The sequence below is a fragment of the Myotis nattereri genome (genome assembly GCF_964212035.1).
Source record: "Myotis nattereri genome assembly, chromosome: 2".
Lineage (NCBI taxonomy): Eukaryota > Metazoa > Chordata > Mammalia > Chiroptera > Vespertilionidae > Myotis > Myotis nattereri.
In genome coordinates this window covers 9,628,495-9,647,390 of record NC_138076.1, presented here as the reverse complement: position 1 = coordinate 9,647,390, position 18,896 = coordinate 9,628,495, and the positions used below count along the sequence as shown (strand labels likewise).

Sequence of the window (18,896 nt, the reverse complement as noted above, 5' to 3'; positions counted from 1 at the left end):
CTCCCGGATGCTCAGTTACGTGTTGTTGTGTTCACAGGCAAACTGGCATGGACCACATGTCCTCCCCACCAGTCCACACCGCACGGAGAAGGTTACCCCCCATAGGCCCCGAGCCTGCTGAGCAGAAGGTGGCAGTTCCTGGATCTCGGCCTGTCTCTGTAAGACACATTCCATTATATTAAAGGGCACCATTCAAACAAACAAACAAAGAAACAAACAACATATAATCTTGGTACTTTGCAGTGAAATCATTAACATAAAATGTCTCCATAATCTGCTTCCTGAAAATAAGTGGCTTGTGAGAATTTACAGGGGCTGGCAGGGTCAATTCACTATTTTGTGAAATAAAAACATGGTTTAAGCTAAATGAGGGAGTTCAGGTGTCCAGGACATACCTGATGGTCAGGATGATGTGCAGAAAATAGCATGAAGGTGAGGTAGGAGAAAGGCAGATGTGTGTTGAAATCCTGCCACCCAGTCTCTGTGTGATCTGGTCTAAAGGAACCTCTCTGAGCCTCAATTTTGTCATCTATCAAAGGGCAATAATAATTGCTACCTCAAAAAATTGTTATAGGGATTCAATGGATGTAAAGATGTTAAATAACCACTGGCATAAATGAGGAGCTCAGTCACATACCCCTGCCCTTTTTATCAGCTTTCATTTTTCCCGCTAACTTTCCTATGTTTACTGCAATGTAGAAGCAATCCCTTCTTCAGCCAAGCTCAGCTCAGCCCTGCAATTGGAAAAGGTCGGGGGAAGCTGTGCTGCTGGTAATAGGCATAACCATATTTCATAATGACCACACGCTCTGCTATGACACAAATAGCTTGTGTCTATTTTATAGAACACAGAAGCACCCAGGTTGTGGCAACATAAAGCTTAAGGAGAGAACAAACGCTGAGGCAATGTTTTCTCTTCTATTCCCTGTGTCTCCCTGGGCATAGCCATGGACCCATTCCCAGGAGGTCAGAGTGGCAACACTTTAGTATTTAATCTTAGAATATTGAGGCTGAGCATGAAGTCACAAAAGAAGGCAAATAACACCTTAAAAAAAGTACAATGGTTCACAACTGCAGAACTACATTTTAATACAGTTTAATACTAAGAATTTGATGTAGTAAAGGTTTTTAACCCATATTTACCAATTAGGACATTGTTATTTTATTAGGCTAAAAAATGCAATTCCATAATTAAAATATTTCTATATTTATGCTTAGTAGATCTTATGATTAACAACATATAAATATGTTTTCAAATAAGTGAATAAATGAATGTTTAAAGGAGCGAAGCATATATAGATTTGTTTTTTGTTTTTTTAAGGTTTGAATTTTATTTAAACAATAACATATCTCTCATTTAGTACAGAGGAAGGCATGCACAAAATCGTGTTTTAAGTGCAATACGCGATAGTGTAGAACAATCACCTCTTCGAGAAAGGTCTCTGTGGAACAGTTTTCAAGGCCTAGCACAACCCATTCATTCCGGGTAGGTGATCTGTTAACTATATTTTGTTTTTATCTTTCTTTTAATTAAAATGTTTGGGTGACATTGGCTAATAGGATCATACAGGTTTCAAGTGTACATTTCCATAAGCATGATCTGTATGCTGCATTGTGTTAACTATACTTTGGTTTTTAAAAATATCCACCCCATGCCCTGGCCGGAGTGGCTTAGTTGATTGAATCTTGTCCCATGTACCAAAAGGTCACTGGTTCAATTCAAGGTCAGGGCACATGCCTGGGCTCAATCCCCAGTAAGGGATGTGCAGGAGGCAGTTGATCAATGTTTCTCTCCCTCTCCCTTCCTGTCTCTCTAAAAACAATAAAAACATATTTTAAAAATATCCAACGCAAGTGCCCATCAATAGACAAGTGGATAAAGAATTTGTGCCATATACACATACATACATACAATGGAATATTCGTCATAAAGAAGAAAAATTTTACCATTTGTCACAGCATGGAAATAAGTCAGTCAGAGATAGACAAATACCATATAATTTCACTTACATGTGGAATCTAAATAACAAAATAAATAAGCAAAATAGAAACAGACCCATAGGTGCAGAGAACAGATTGATGGTTGCTAGAGTGGAGGGGGCATTGAGAAGTACAGATTGGTAGTTACAGAAGAGTCATGGGGTTGTAAGTACAGCATAGGGAATCTAGTCAATAATATTGTAACATCTGTTGATGGTGCCAGGTGGGGACTGGAAATATCAGGGAAACACTTTGTAGAGTATATGATTATCTAACCACTATGTTGTACACCTGAAATCTATACAAAATAATATTGAATGTAAAAAATACATACTTTTGACTAAATGTCAAACAAGGAAAAAAAGTATCTGAAACAATAAAACTCATCCTTCTAACTCATCCTTCTAACACGACCTAAAACTCATCCTTTATTTTTCTTCTAACAGTCAGACACCCCTCGAAAAGGTTCATTGACCCTGATGGAGTTTGCTGGCCACACCTGGGCAGGTCAAGGTTTGCTGACAGGTCAGTGTTCTCCATGGATAAATAAAATGATGTAATGTGTGAAACTGTAAGTTTTGGAAAAGAAGCTGAAGATTGCTCCCTGGATGGGACTGTTGTGGACCCCGTCAGAGGAAATACCAGGGGTTTGTGGGCTACACCAGACCTCAGAAACCTCTATAAAGAGCAAAACTGCACAGGCAAGCTGTGGTTGTAAAGAGGAAAATGCCCAAATGCTTTTTAATCAACTTAGGATCTCACCCTCAAAAAAAAGGGAAAAGGCTGCCTTGTGAGTCCTATGGGAAATTAGTGTCTCCTTCAGCTGTGGAGGTTCATGCTTTTCTCCTAAATAAAACCTTAATCTTAGATTCTCTTTGAAGATCTAATGATAAAAATGCCTAATACAATACATACATTCTAATTATTTATGTAGAGTTTTACAGATGAGTGTGCTCTTCAAAGAATAAAGTTTCTCATCAGAATTCAAGCCAATGATGTTTTAATTTTCAAACTATGACCAACATTTTTTTTCAGAGGCAAAAGATTGATCAAAATGAACTTTTATTGTTGCAAAATACTTTTTCATCTTTAACTGCCTCTAATCACAAGTACACCATTGCTACTGCTTATATGTATGACAGGATAATATTGAATTTGTGAAATCATTCAAACACAGTCAAGGGTAGAGGAAAATAAAGCACATGGTCAAATCATCATAGGCAAGGTGACATTTGGAAAAGAACGTTACTGGAGTCTAAATATGTGGACACTGGCTCCTAAGGGAACCAAGTAGTGCTTGTCCTGTGTCACACACATGCTTCCGTTATGACCAACATTTTTATTCAGGGCGGCCACATGCCATTGTCATGAATCCCTGGAATCAAGGTTTCTTTTTCTTTTTTTAAGACCTTTTTATTGATTTCATAGAGAAAGGGAGAAAGAGAGAGAGAGAGAAAAACATCGGTGATGAGAGAATCACTGATCATGCCCCACACTGGGGATTGAGCACACAACCTGGGAATATGTCCTGACTGGTAATCAAACCGTGACCTTCTGGTTCATAGGGCGATGCTCCCCCACTGAGCCACGCCAGCGGGCTCAAATGCTTGGTTTCCAGCCTGGCTCCGCCCCCACCAGCCGAGCAATCTGTGGGCTGTCTCAGTCCCTCCCTGGGCCTCCGTTTCTTCTCTATAACCTGCTGGCTGGTAAAGTAATTATTGGAAAGATGTATGGAAACGACCTTGGTAGATGCCGGAAAGACATTGTTTGCTGCAAGTGTTCATAGTAGAAATTATGACCACTTGTATTACAAATCATCTAACATATAGGATAATTGCTATTTTCAGGGAAACACTTCATATATTATAATTTTAAAATAAATTTAGCAAAATTTATGCATTGGAGCAACAGAGGTTTGTCAGTGCTTGCCTCACCCTTCTATAGTTCTGTAGCAGAGTGATGTCAAAGATCCTTTAGCCCTTTGAGATTGTTCTCCAATGCTTAATAGCTCTGGGTTGCTGTACCTTGCCATTGCTTTTTTTTTCCTTATACATTCCCTGGCGCTGTTCGCTATCATGGTCAGTGACAATAGTTCTTTGTCTAAGAGACAGCCACGCTACATTATCAAGTATTGCTTTTAACAGAATCATAGATGGTCAAGCAGAATTAGACACCCAAGTTTGTTTATCAATAAATTACAATGTACTAACTGCTCACTCTGTGCCTAGGTCTGTGCTAAAGGCAGAGATTCAAACACCAAGGACATTTTGGTCTGAGCCTGAAGGGACATTCAGGCTAATGGGGAGATGGAAAGGGCTGTGGGAGTGGCCAGCGGGGCCACCCGGCTGGATATGCAGGTGGGCAAATGGGCAGAGAACCTTCCTGGGGGAGGCATGAGCCACTGAATTGGGAGGAACACCCTGGGGTATGTGAGAGAGAAAGGAGTGAAGGCTGATACCTAGGATTCTGTGGGTGATGCTGAAAGAGGGAACTTGAGGAGTTCTGATGAATTGTTTTGGAGAGGTTGACTACAGCATGCTGAGTGGATGTCAGCTAGTTTGTTGGGCACACGAGAGTGAGGTTAGGAGATGGAACTGGGCTCTGAATTTGCTGTAACTCCGCGCTCTTGATGTTTCACCAAATCTAAGTCAGTGTAGGCTCTTCTCAGAAACTTGTGACAACAATTATTACTGACGGTCAGAGTCCCTTTTCATTTCTGTAGAAGGGAATGAGGGTGCATCAAGAAAGATGTTTCTCTATTTCTAAGGTTTTATTTTCTTTTTTCTCTGACAAGCAAGCACATGGTCTCTTTCTTACCTTTGCTTCCAAGTCAGAAAGCATCTGGCGCTATTAACTTACCAACATATTGTTTTTGTGGCTGAAAAAAAAAGGAGGGGAGGAGCTGATGGGGTGTCCCCAATAGCAGGAAGGCAGGTGACTTTGCTTCTACCCCCATGTGGCTGGCAGAGCTCCCTACTAACTGCCTCGGCCTCGGGACCCCCTGTGGGGAGAAGGTCCCTGCACCCCACCTGCCTGGAAGGACACATGGCCGGCCCCGAGGCTTGGTGGGGACGAACACCTTTCCTTCTTCTTAACCCCAGATGGCAGTTTTTGCATATGACTGTTTCCTGGTGTCTGTGAAAGTGACATTAAATACCTTTTTTCTTTTCTTTTTAATACATTTTTATTGATTTCAGAGAGGAAGGGAGTGGGGGAGAGAGAGAGATAGAAACATCAATGATGAAAGAGAATCATTGCTTGGGTGTGGAGAGAGCAGAGCGCCTGAAGAATGGCTTCTCTGTGTACAAAACATCCAACAGCAACTTGGGCTTCCTCCTCATGGGTGGCAGAATACTGTGGCCTTCCTGTGACATTACGCCCTATACAAAAAAAAAAAAGAGAGAGAGAGAGAGAGAATCATTGGTTGGCTGCCTCCTGCACACCCCCTTCTGCGATCGAGCCCCCAACCCAGGCATATGCCTTTGACTAGAATCAAACCAGTGATCCTTAAGTCTACAGGCCGACGCTCTATCCTCTGAGTCACACCAGCTAGGGCACCTTTTTTCTTTTTTAAAAATACAGTCTCCATGGGCTATAAAAAACATCCCTTTTCAGACCTGGATTTTTTAACATTTTAATGAGAATTACTTTTGGTTGGTGTTTCAGGTTCGCAGTATCCACCCAAGTCTTTTCAGAGGACAACTCCGACTTTAAGAAAGAGATTCCAGGTGGCAACTTGATGTTGCTTTCCCAGAATTGCAGCCTTTGCTGGGCCACCCAGAGCCTCTGCGACCACTTGTCACTTGAAAAACAGAAGAACAAGCATTATAGTAAGTGTCTGTTGGCACAGCAGTCTGCGATATTGGACTGTCTGAGAGAAATGCAGACAAATAAACAATTTAATTGTGAACTTTGCATTGTAAACACAATGCAAGTCAAGCTTATCAGTCTTTGTCATTGGAAGCATTCCAACATGGAACCTTTAGGCTTTGTTCAGAGGAACGTGTGTTTATAATCCAGCCTTTTATCAACTATACACGCACACACATAATTAGTGTATGTACTCATACACTACTTAATATAAATAATAATGAACCATATTGTAAATTTGTGTCTTGACATATTTTTTGTGTCTCATTCCATGATTAATTCCATCAAAATCCTAATCACGAATAGGTATTATTTCCTTCTTTAGAAAACAGCAGAGTCATCTTGGGTACCCTGTGCCATTCGAAGATTGGGGCTGTTCTGGTCAGTGTGCTGACTTTCTCATACCCTTTTAAAAAGTAGTTTAGTCACGAGCCTCTTTGAGGAACGTGAGTGGTGAAGTCTCCTAAGGCCATTTTGCTTTACTAGTTTTCATGTTCAAGTTCAGGTCTTTTCAGAAGTATCCCCAGTTTAATGATTTTTTTAAAAAAAATGACTGATTTTAATTATGAACATAAACATAATTAAAATATATTGCGTATGGTTTCATCATTATTGTTCACAACTGAAGTGTTCCTCCATTGGACCGAAGGCTTCGCAGCAGCATCTTCCTCTCCTCATCACCACCTGAGCTTCCTCGGATGTCACCTCAGGGCTTGGAGCCTTCCCGATCCCTCTGTCTAAAGCAGCAGCTCTGTCTGCTGTCTGTCCTCTTGCTTTGCTTTATTTTTCCTCTGAGCATATCCCTATTTGACATTAATATGGAAAGTGGAATAGAGAATGTAAATGAGGCTTAATCAGTTGGAGGCAAGGCTATGTGGTCATTTCTCTTTTCCTCTCTGCCCCATTGTTTTCCTTTATCATGATTTAAATTTTTAGACTCATTTTGATCTTTTCATATCTCAACTTGTGTAATTCTTCTTTTCTATCAAATAATTATATTTTAATGATTTAATTTTTATTAATCCACAATGAAGCTTATATCTATCTATCTATCTATCTATCTATCTATCTATCTATTCCTATCCTACCTAATAATAGACAAACATGGTAATTAACCATACCTCCGACATGCTTCCCATTGGCTAATCAGGGCAATATGCAAATTAACTGCCAACCAAGATGGCGGCCGGCAGCCAGGCAGCTGAAGTGAACAGGAGGCTTGCTTGCTCCAGTGATGGAAGAAGCCAAGGTTCCCCACCTGCCGCTGCCAGCCTCTGAGCTGCAGTCTAAGCAACTATGTTGCAATTATAGAACCTAAACAAGCTCCAGAAACCTGCTTTCAGCCAGCCGGGCTTTAGCCAGCAGGACCGCAAGAGTGTTACAATTATAGAACCCAAACAAACCCAGTACCTGCTTTCAGCAGCCGAGGTCTCAGAGCTGGAGCCGAGCCTCAGAGCTAAAGCCAGCTCTCAGCTCCAGTGACAGCCATAGAAGGTAAATAAATCCCAGAATAAAAAAAAAGAAAGAAAAAAAGGAGAGGTTGGTAGCTTCAGTCGCCCACCAGCCTGAAAACGGTCCTTAGCCCCTCACCCAGACTGGCCAGGAACCCCAGTGGGGACCCCAAACCTAAAGGGGGTGTGACCAGCTGCAAACAGCCATCAGCCCATCATCCAGGCTGGCAGGCACCCAGTGGGGACCCCCACCGTGAAGCAACAAGATGGCGGCTAATTTGCATACTGAAGGCGGGTGGCAGCGGACAAGGCTGTCTGCGGTCCGGACCCGGATCTGTGACCCTGCCGGGCGGGGGGCAGTGCTTGAGGCTGTCTGCGATCCCGGGACCTGGATTTATGACCCTTCCTGGTGGGGCGGCAGCTTGCACAGGGGTGGATCAGCTGGGGTTGGGCAGGGCAGGACGCCTGGCTTCCGCCCAGCCTCAGTCACTCTGGGCAGGTGAGCAGCGCCGAGAGCCTCTGGACAGGGGAGGCAGGCCAGCGGAGGGCGGCCTTTACTCCCCACATGGTGGTGGTGACAGCTGTGAGCGCGCCAAGAGAAGCCTGCAGGCTGAGCTGAAGTACCACCTGCAGGCCATCAGTGCCCAGGAGTGGCTGCGCAAGATCTGCCTCCTGGCCCAGAAGGTGCAGGATCGCAGGGACAGCCACTGTGGCGGGCCAGACTGACATCCTCCTGGCCACACCACAGGGGTTTGCGGGTGTGCAAAGCCAGAGGCCTCCGGTGTGCACATCCCCCCCTGGAGTGCGAACATCCCCCCAGCACACTGTCACCCTCCCATGCCTGCAACAGTTGCAAACCAAGGCGTGCACAAGTTCCCCCCGCCTCTCCACTGCACTTCCATCAACCCAGCATGCCTAACACCCCCACAGGATGTGCACACATCCCCTCTGATGCGCGCACGTCCTTTGGGGAGTGTCTGGGTGTTTTGGGTGCTGAGGGTGGGCGCCTGTGAGATGACAGTGAGAGGGCGGAGTGGTGTTGCCCTGTTCCCACAGAGGCCAGTGCAGCTACGAGATCGCCTCTCGGGGGTTAATGCAGGTGCTGAGGCAGGAGCAGGTGCAGACAGACACACCTGGTGGGCACGGGCAGCCCTCGCTGAGGTGCCTTCGGTCAGCGTTCAAGATCAAGAACCCAGAGGCAGAGAGGAATTCTCGGTCCTTTCAGTGAAACAGTGGGATAGTCGGGGCGACTGTAGAGGAGGAATGTGCACTTTGGGTACCAGCACCCATGAGCGAAGGCTGCCCTGACTGAGCCTCGCTTGCTTGGGGCCTAGCTCACTTCTGCCGGGCAGCGGGTGACAGGACATGCTTTTCCAAATTAATAAGAGAAAACGTTGATTCTCCTGCTGCCCATGAAGGTGGAAAGTGAAGTGGGGAGACATGTGGGGAGTGAATGAGGTTCCCTGTCTGGGGGTTCCAAATCCGCTGTTGGTTTCTTTCACCGCTGACTAGAGATATACAGGGTGTCCCCCCAGAATGTATACACACTTTGAATACCTACTAATTCCAATGGTTTTAAGCATAAGAAAGAAACAACAATGGAGCTGTTATCTGTTAAAAGTGTGGGCACAAACAGGTAGTTGGACATTCCCTGAGGGGTCTCAGATTGGAGAGGGTGAAGGCCAGACAGAGGGGACCCTTTCCTCCCCCCCCACCCCAGTGCACGAATTTTGTGCACCGGGCTACTAGTAAATGTACAATAGGTTATTATCAGACGTATTACTGGCTCTGAGAGGATCTTTGCCCACTTACAAACGTCTGGCAATGAAGAAGAGTGTTGGCACTTGAATTAGTGTTGTCCAGAGCCTTGCCTCCAATTGGTATGTTCTCCTTTACGTCCTCTACTTCAATGTCTATAGTCATGGAACATGTTAGGGAGTTGACATGAGAATGATCACTGGGTCTGTGGCTCTTCTGATTGGCCACAGCTCCATAATTCTAGGTCATATTCTCAATGCTTAGTAACCTACACAAAGAATTTTCTAATTATCCCTAAATATAAGCTATAAAAGCTTTCAATATAGAGTATCAGTCCTAATTCTGCAGTTATCAGACATGAGGAACTTCTAGACATATAAGTGGTCTGGAGTTAGGTGCTCTTTGGTCCATAATTACTGCTAACTGTGCCATTCCTATCTACCTGGCTCCTTCAAAACCATTCAGACTATTTTATATCAGTTTCCAAGAACCATCTAAGTCATTCGCTAATCAGCCCAGACTTCTTCAAAAGGATTGATATGCATCCTACACTAACATTAGGTATAAAAAAGGAATTATTTTTTCATAGAGAACCACTGAAAAGGTTTAATGGTAGCTTTATTTTATGTGGCTTTGGAGTTGTGCAACAATTAAAAAATTCTATTTTTTACATATATTGATAAAAGTACTTTAAAATATGGAACCAAGTACAATGATCTTGCTTCATATCTTCTAAATATATTCAATTGGAAGATAAAGTATCATTTTAGACATAACAAAAAGACTTAACTGTGTCCCTGAATTTAAAAAACCTGTTCTCTGCACATGTTTTCACATCTGTATTAAAGATAATGTTTTACTTACAGGTTAATTGAGATTCAGAGGCTAGTAAGTAATCCTTATACCAAGGATGGTGCTTCTTGAACTGGTTAGGTCAAAGTTAGGACAGTGTTTTCATAATAATCATTGATAAATGAATCATCTTAAAATTTTGATAAAAATTGAAAAAGGCAAACTGAATTATTCCTGAGGTCAATCTATATATATAAAAGCCCAGCAACAGGAACAGCGGAATGACCAGAACCTCCAGTTGTAATGATGTACACTGTGGCGGCCAACCGGGCTGATACAGGCCCTGATCAGCTCCCCACAACCTCCCGCGGCCGGCCCCACCCCTGTTTGGCCCCTCACCCCAATCAGGGGAGGGGCCAACTGGCCAACCTCCTACAGCCCCTTGCCCCTGTGGCTGGCCCCCACATAGGACCTGATCCGGGAACTGGCCAGCCAACCTCCTGAGGCTCCTCTCCTCAGCAGGCCCCCCCCCCCCCCCGATTGGCCTCGATCACCAGCTAGGCCAAGGGACCCCACCCATGTGCAGATTTCTGCCCCAGGCCTCTAGTTTTTAAATCAAGGTTAGAGACTACCTTAATAAAATGTCTGTTAATTTATCCAAAAACCAAGAAGGAATGAATGAATTGAAAAGTAATATAAAAACATGTCAAATGCCATAAAAAACTGCTCAATTTTTAAAATATAACATGAGAGGAAATATCCATATGTTATTCTGAACTAGAATGTAATTGCTATACCAATTAAGAGGTACATTTTTAATATCATAAATAATTTGGGTAGGATATTTTTATTGTCATTGTTTTCTTATGATCACAGATCATTGTCCAGGATTTTTAATTCTTTAACTTTTAATAAAATATAAAGTGTTGAAAGAGTTTTCAGAAATTTATTGCATTCGTAAAAGCTTGTTTAGGTTCCCAATTTTTATATAATTTGTGTGAATATCTCTCAATTCTGCATACACATAGGTTGTTCACTCATTTATATTTCTAACCAAATAGCAAACATTCATCAATTCAAAATATATATCCATCTATGTTTTTCAGGGTTTTAGCTCTTTGATAAAAACTCCAATTTAAAATTTGTTTCAGAATATAACATTTGTGTGTGGTCATCAATATGGGTTTATTATTTCATCATCAAATGTTTATCAAGCACCTTCTTTTTATTAAGATTCTGTGCTAAGCATTGGACTGAACAAGATGAAGTTTTTGCCCTAACAGAACTTTGAGTCTAGTGGAGGAGGCAATCAGTTTGTTAATATCATAAATCATTTGGATACTATATTTTTGTTGTAATTGTTTTCAATAACCAAAGCAACAAAAATATAATATAGGGTCAGATAGCAATAAATGCTATAAAGAAACTTAAAATAGGGCTTCAACTTTAGAAAGGGAAGGCTTTATTGTAGAGGTAATATTTGAGCAAAGATGCAATGAAGATGAGATAAGAAGCCATGTAGATATGAAAAAGAGAATTCTAGACATAGGAAAAACACACACTGGCCTAAAATAGGAGCATACCTAGGGGTTTGAAGAACAGCAAAGAGGCCATTGGGGCATAGAATGGAATTAGCAAGGGGGTGAATAACAGTAGATGATAGGAGAGGAGTGATTAAGATCCTTTTTGACCTTGGAAATGGAAAGTTATCTGAAATAGGAGCAACTGGAAAGTTTTCAGGACAGAGCAATGCATTCTGACCTGAGACAATATTTCAGTCATATGACAGTGATGTAGCTGCTCAGAAGTCAGAGGACTTTGGATGTGTTTTGAAAGTCAAGTCAGCTGGATTTGTTGTGGAATTAGATGTGAAGTGTAACTAAAGAAAGGATCAATATTGACTTTTTGGCTTTGGCTGGGACATGTGATGTTTGATATGCCTATTGGATGCCTAAGTGGAGATGTTGAGGTATTTGGGTATCTACACCTGGGGTTTAGAGAAAAGGTATAGACTGGAAGTATAATTCAACAGAGAGATGTATTTAGGTACTGACATGGATGAGATAACCAAGAGAGTGAGTACAAAGACACAGGGAAAGAGTTCCAACTCCTTTTAACATCTAGAGCAGTGGCTCTCAACCTTCCTAATGCCATGATCCTTTAATACAGTTCCTCATGTTGTGGTGACCCCCAATTTCATTGTTACAAATTGAACATAATTAAAGCATAGTGATTAATCACAAAAACAATATGTAATTATATATGTGTTTTCCGATGGTCTTAGGCGACCCCTGTGAAAGGGTCATTCAACTCCCAAAGGGGTCGAGACCCACGGGTTGAGAATCGCTGATCTAGAGGTATAGGATATGGAAAGAAAGCAGTGAAGCAGACAGAAAAAATGACTGATGAGGGAGACTCAAAATCAAGAGAATGTAGAATCCTTGAAGTCAAATAGAGGGAAAAGTTTTTCAAAGAATAAATATGGGCATATCATTACCGATCTTACAGATGTCAAAATTTAACCAGTATACTATGACTAATTTGGTATGATAATTTAGATGAAATGTTTAAACTCCTTGAAGAATATTACTTAAGAAATAGGAAACCTGGAAAAGTTTATATCCATTATAGACTTAAATCTATAATTAAAATCCTTCTCTCAAAGAGAACTCCAAGTCCTGATGACTTCTAGGGTTAATTCTTCCAAATATTTAAGGAAAATATAGCATCAATAACTCCCATATAAAATTTTTTCAAGATAATAGGAATTCATTTTATAAGGCTAGCATAACCTTTATACAAAAACTGATAAGGGTATAGAAAACAAATAGATGAATCTCATCTCTGAACACAGATGACAGACCCCTAAGCAAGATAGTGGCAAATCAAATCAGTCAGGTATGAATGGGTAATAAATGCCATCCAAATTAGATCTATGTAAGGCATTCAAGTTTGGTCTACCATGTGAAAAATAATCAATGAACAAATGATGTCAAAGAAAACAAACATATGATATTTTCAATAAACGGAGACAGTCTTAGAAAAAATTCATTCATAATAAAATTTCCTAGTAATCTAGGAATAGAAGGGAACAACTATCATTTGCTTATGGTATTTAGAGAAAAAAACCCTTCAGCAAACTTCATACTTGAAGGTAAAATATTCAACTATACCCCCTGAGAGCAGAAGCAATGCAAAAAGATTCTGCTAGCCACCAAAGTTATTCATCACTATACAGGATGTCCTAGCCAGCTTGATAAGGCCAGATTAAAATATAGAGGGTCTTAAAAATTGGGGAAAAAGGAAAAAATTCATTCTTCACAAAAAAACATCATTGTGTAGGTAGACAATCCAAAATAATCTACAGATAGACTTAAAAATCAGTATGTGATTTTAGCAAGCTCATTGAAAACAAGGTCAACATAAAATGCATTTGCATTTCCAAATACTAACAATAGTTAGTTAATAAAATATAAAAAAATACTACTTATAATAACCTCAAAAAAATCAAATAATAGGAATCTATTTAATGAGATGATTATAGTAGTCAGGATTCTCCATAGAAACAGAATTAATAATATATATACATCTCAAAAAATGTACACACAATAATTTTAATGGCAGAGTTTATTAAAATACATTTCATTTTCAAAATTGAGCTATCAGCTATTAAAGTGTGTATACATTATTTTGAAATTCCCTGTACTTATGACATCTGAAACAACCATCCTAATATATAAAAACCCAGAGTCCATAACGACCTACCAAAGATTCGCCTGAACACTGGAAGTCAGTCCTGCAGTCAGTGCTGGGTTGCTGTGGTGATCCAGCACTGACTGATGAAGAGGCTATGGATGAGGCCCTGAGAGAGAGTCAGGGCCTGATCCGCAGCCTCTGTGGCAGCTGTTAATCAGCCATTGCCTCTCTTTCTTTCCTGGCTTTGCCAGCCTCTGTTTCTCTCCAGGCTTTCACGGGGTTGCTGATCAGCCCCACCTCTCTGATCAGGCCCAGAGATAGGACCAAAGACACTGACTGGCATAGAAACCAACCAATCATAACCAAATCTGGGTGAACTGTGAGGAGTCAATGGCTGCCTAGGAGGTGAAGCTTTTGATGTTGACTGGCATAGAAACCGACCAATGAGAACTAAATTGGCCAGCAGGGGCGGGCAATTGGGGGTGAGATCAGGCCTACAGGGGAGGGCAGTTAGGGGCGATCAAGCAAGCAGGCAGAGGGGTTAGGAACAATCAGGCAGGCAGGCAGAGGCAGTTAGGAATGATCAGGCAAGCAGGCAGATGAGTGGATAGGAGCCAGCAGTACATAGGGATCAGACCTAAAACAGCAGTCAGACATCCCCCAAGGGGTCCCCGATTGGAGAGGGTGCAGGCTGGGCTGAGTAACCCCCCCTTCATGCATGAATTTTGTGCTCTGGGCCACCTGTTGGTCATAAAATGTCTCATAGGTTGTAGTATAGTCAATCAATGGAATAATACACAGTTATGAAAAATACTAAACATAACACAGAGTCATCTCACAGGAATAATGTTGAGTTTAAGAAGAAAGATGCAAAAGGGTACATACAATATGATTTCATGTTATATTGTATGACCTGGGAGGTAGTCACATAGAACTAATGATGCTTGTCCATAAAACTGTACTGTTTACATAAAGTGAACTTTACCTGATCTTAGTGATTCAACAATTCATGATAGTGTCTTGTTATTCTGATAATTTGCTATGTATAAGTATGTGAATAATATAGTTTTATATTTAGCCAGAATTTATTTTTTTAATCTAAATTAAACATATTTTCCATATTAAGAGTCATTCCAAGTGACGGGAATTTTAAGGAAATCAAATGTTAACATTTGGATCTCTAAGGAGGTGCTAATTTAGCCTCTGCCCAAGGCTACCTGACAGGAGCTATGGAGAGATCTGCAGATTCCTCTTCTTTGTGTGGGATTTGGAGGTGCCCAAATAGGCCCAGCTGTGAAGCAATGCAAGCTGCTGTGGGGCCTTGGGCCTTCTTTTGGATGTTCTGTGTATTCTGACCCAGCTGCAGTTTGTTAGGTAATTTTAGATTACAAAAGGCCAGATCATTCATATGCAAAAACCTCTGATCACAGCTTGGGTGGGTCAGGGTCTCAGGTAATCAACAGGGCGGAGCAAACAGCTATGGCTGATCCTCAGCCCTACCCTAAGAGGCCCTGGGTCTCAGTGTCCCAGTAATCCCTGCAAGCACTTCTGAGAGAAAGCCGCCCTCGAGTTCTACCCACTGCCAGACAGTCCAGTTTCTCCCCATATGAGTCTGGGTCCCCAGAGACTAGCCCGGAACTGGAGTTCAGAGTGCGAGCGTGTGTCTCCCTCCAGATTGAAAAAGATAGCCGCATCCTCAGTTGGCAGGCCTTTCTATGCGCGCCGCCCTACCTCTGCACCTTATTTCTGAACCTCCTCTGAGTCTCAGTATGCTTTTCTCTTTCCTTCTAGTTGTAGAATTTCTACTCAGCCAGCCTTCCTGTGGTTCTGGATGATGTCCATTTTGTCTTTTAGTTGTATTTTTGGAGTGGTTGTTCAAGACAGCAATTTCAAGTGTTTACCTATGCCTCCTCCTTAGAGATCCAGGTGCCAGTGTACCCAGTGGTCAGAGTGGGACTATCCAGATTACAACCCCTCAGATCCATAAGGGACACACTCAGGGGGCAGACTCAGTGAGCACCAAAGCCCCACTGAAGCAAGTCTTGCCCCATAAGGGTGTCTCCAGCACAGAAGTTCTCCTAGCATAGACACAGCTGATTCTCACAGCCAATTGGCCTTGAGGTATCTTCCTCCCAGTGATAGCAACTATAATCAAGGCTTAACTACAACAAGACTGTGCATACAGCCCACAAAGGGGTGCACCAAGAGTGTCCAACTTAGGTAATTGGGGAGGCTGAGCTACTGGGCCCTATAGGTCACCTAGCACAGAAAGCCACCCTACCAACACAGGGAAGCAGCCAAAATTCAGAGACAAAGAAACAGGTCACAAGTGACAGAAATGGAGGAAAGCAAACTACTGGATATAGAGTTCAAAACCACGGTTATAAGGTTTTTCAAGAATTTTCTAGAAACCACCGATGAATTTAGTGAGACCCTCAATAAATCTAGGGAGACTTTCAAGGATATGAAAAAGGGCCAAATAGAAATTAAGCATACACTGACTGAAATAAAGAATATTATACAGAAATCCAACAGTATACTAGACTATTGCAAGAATCAAGTCAAATATTTGAAATACAAAAAAGTAAAAAACACTCAACCGGAAAAAAAAAAAGAAAAAGAATCCAAAAATATGAAGAAGGTGTAAGGAGCCTCTGGGACAACTTCAAGCAAACCAACATCTGAATTATAGCGGTGCCAGAAGAAGAGAGAGAGCAAGATATTGAAAACCTATTTGAAGAAGTAATGACAGAAAACTTCCCTTACCTGGTAAAAGAAATAGACTTACAAGTCCAGGAAGCACAGAGAACCCCAAACAAAAGGAATTCAAAGAGGACCACACCAAGACACATCATAATTAAAATACCAAGAGCAAAAGACAAAGAGAGAATCCTAAAAGCAGCAAGAGAAAAACAGTGAGTTACCTACAAGGGAGTACCCATACGACTGTCAGCTGATTTCTCAACAGAAACTATGCAGGCCAGAAGGGAGTGGCAAGAAATATTCAAAGTGATGAATAGCAAGAACCTACAACCAAGATTACTTTACCCAGCAAGGCTATCATTCAGAATTGAAGGTCAGATAAAGAGCTTCACAGATAAGAAAAAGCTAAAGGAGTTCATCATCACCAAATCAGTATTATATGAAATGCTAAAAGATATCCTTTAAGAAGAGGAAGAAGAAGAAAAAGGTAAAGATACAAATTATGAACAACAAATACATATCTATCAACAAGTGAATCTAAAAATCAAGTGAATAAAAAATCTGATGAACAGATTAAACTGGTGAATATAATAGAATAAGGGGCATAGAAAGGGAGTGGACTGATAATTCTTGGGGGGAAAGGGATGTGGGGGTGCAGGAAGAGACTGGGCAAAAATTGTAGACTTATGGATGAGGACAGTGGCAGAGGGTGCTAGGGGTAAGGGCAGAGGGTAGGGTGGGAACCGGGTGGAAGGGAGCTATGGGGGGAAAAAAGAGGAACAATTGTAATAATCTGAAAAATAAAGATTTATTTTTAAAAAACTGTTAACATTTACAAAGCTGTGCTGTGGTTTATAACCGATTCTGGCCCATGACTAACTTTCAAAGGCCTGTATTTCAAGCAGGGGAGAGGAGCAAAAATCTGCCAAGTGGTTTGTCCTTTAATATAGAAAGAATCTTCAAGAGAAAAAGTTAGGGGACCACTTCCTACTCAGCGGGATGAGTGCCATGAAGCTGACTAAGTGGTGACAAATGTAGGTAGATCGTCTTCACCTTGGCAATGCCATGCTCCCTACACAGAGATTCATTATGTTTCAGGGTGGAAATTCGAAGGCGCAACACTGTGACCTGGGTAGCCAGGAGAGAACAGTGTCGCCATGGGTTTCTCTCATGCTTGGCCATCTGACTAGTCTAGTCTGAAATTTCGGGGCACTGGCTCCTATCTGGTAACAAATAGGATGAGAACAATGATTCAGGGAACAAAGAGACAAGTCTTTTATATTATAGTCCTTTCTCAAAAAATCCTCAGTGCTCTCTTTCTCACCCACAAATGGCCTTCAAAATAAAGATACAATTTCTAAGCCTGGGAGTCAGGGTCTTTTAAAGCTGGTCCATGCTACCTGTGAACATTGTCTTGTCCTGGTCACTCTCAGCCACCCTGTGTTCCAAGCAGGGATCCCCTCCACACTTTCTTGAACCCATCATACCCTTCTCCTCTTCGCAGCGCTTCCTGCTCCTGTTGGCTGCTGCCTGAAGCACTCCGCCCTCCCCCTTCTCGACTTCTTGAGGATAGTGGTTATATATTCCTTGTTTTGTCCACAGAGATGAGCAGAGAGTCAGACATAGACAAATCCCATGGGTTCATAGCTCTGATAGACTTTTAGAGAGATGAGATAGACTTAAAGATATCAGTGAACACAGCCATGGGCAGAATTCGGGCATCCTTCTCACCATCATTCGCTTTCCCTTCCTTCCTTCCATAGGCTGAGTGGTTTGTCTTTTGAGAGTTACTTAATAATTACTGTTCCTTTATCCAACCCCCACTCTGCCAGCATCTCCTATCTCTCCCACTTCCAGAGACCTTGCCCTTCATCATCTCCACCCGCCCCGATGTTCTCTTGGTCCCGAGGACAATTTGGAAGCCATTGGGATCACAAGAACATGATTCAGCTCTCCCGTGACCTGATGACGAACTTTACCTGCTCCCTCAGGTTGGAGTCCCAGGTCAGAGTAGGGAGCTGCTCTGAATGACCCTGATGCGCAGCCAGGATGCACCCACCTCCCGCGCGCAGCCAGTCCCAGGAGAGCAGAAGACACTCCTGGTTGCGCAAGGGAGCATCATGAGGCCAGGCGCCCAGCCAGGGAAAAACTAACCCCAAACCGAGCCTCCAACCCGGCGCCGCTTTATTTCCATTCTAAAACGTACCACTCACTCCTGTAACGGAAGTCAGCCCACCCCAGCCCCAGTGCGCCTCTCCATCCTGAGTTGCCCTGAATTGCACCCCATTCTCCTCCCCCCGCCACTCAAGGGCCTCCGTGTCTTCCCAGCGCTCTCTGCCTTCAGACTCGGGGTCCGGGCTTTCGTTTCTGCTGGAACCAGAGGCCCGTGCGCGTTACTAGGCGTCTGTCTGCACAGCAACCCGGCGGCGCTTTCCTCCGAGCGGGGGAGGCTCCAGCCCCGTCCCCAGGGGGCAGGGCGGTCCCTGCACGGGAAGGCCCGCTCCTGGGCGCCTGGGCTGCTGCCTACGGGTTGCGGGAGGAGGGAGAGGCGATTGGGCCGGGCGCCACCTCTTCCCCCGCCCGCCCGGCCCTCTGTGCCCGCCCCGGGAGACTCCTCCCAGACCACGCACTTGAAAGGCAGGGGCT

The 18,896-nt window shown here is 42.8% G+C and overlaps 1 protein-coding gene and 1 pseudogene across 2 annotated transcripts in view; one reads left to right on the top strand and one right to left on the bottom strand.

The window, feature by feature from the left end:
- LOC308511482 (protein FAM149A-like) overlaps positions 1-5,858 on the top strand; it is a 39,349-nt pseudogene extending 33,491 nt beyond the window's left edge. The window contains exons 11-14 of the transcript XR_013997337.1: positions 38-158; positions 1,362-1,486; positions 2,427-2,505; positions 5,647-5,858. The product of XR_013997337.1 is annotated as a protein FAM149A-like (transcript). The remainder of the gene's footprint in view (positions 1-37; positions 159-1,361; positions 1,487-2,426; positions 2,506-5,646) is intronic.
- The window catches only part of LOC308512628 (coagulation factor XI-like), a gene marked incomplete at both ends in the record, with an annotated part of 328,656 nt that overhangs the window by 135,244 nt on the left and 174,516 nt on the right, over positions 1-18,896 (bottom strand).